The 216-nt window shown below is 43.5% G+C and overlaps 1 protein-coding gene and 1 long non-coding RNA gene across 2 annotated transcripts in view; one reads left to right on the forward strand and one right to left on the reverse strand.

The window, feature by feature from the left end:
• The window catches only part of LOC119594548 (transcription initiation factor TFIID subunit 10-like), a gene marked incomplete in the record, with an annotated part of 45035 nt that overhangs the window by 37596 nt on the left and 7223 nt on the right, over window positions 1-216 (reverse strand).
• LOC119594549 overlaps window positions 1-216 on the forward strand; it is a 29256-nt gene that overhangs the window by 28707 nt on the left and 333 nt on the right. The window lies entirely within an intron of this gene.

Here is a 216-nt window from a genome sequence, read left to right on the forward strand (position 1 = left end):
TCCACCTACCCCTAACCGCCAACCCTATATTCTCCTCATTTCCTTTACCGCAAAACCTACTAGAATTACCGCTAGTTACTCGTTCGCCCTTTGTCCTCGCGCAGAGGGAGGAGGAGAGACGGAGGTGGAGAAGTGAACGAGTAAATAGGTAAAAGGAATAAAAAGAGAGAGAATAAAAATAAGTGGAGTGAGTAAATGTGTTTGAGATAAAAGAGT

Source organism: Penaeus monodon, chromosome 34, assembly GCF_015228065.2.
Source record: "Penaeus monodon isolate SGIC_2016 chromosome 34, NSTDA_Pmon_1, whole genome shotgun sequence".
Classification (NCBI taxonomy): Eukaryota; Metazoa; Arthropoda; class Malacostraca; order Decapoda; family Penaeidae; genus Penaeus; species Penaeus monodon.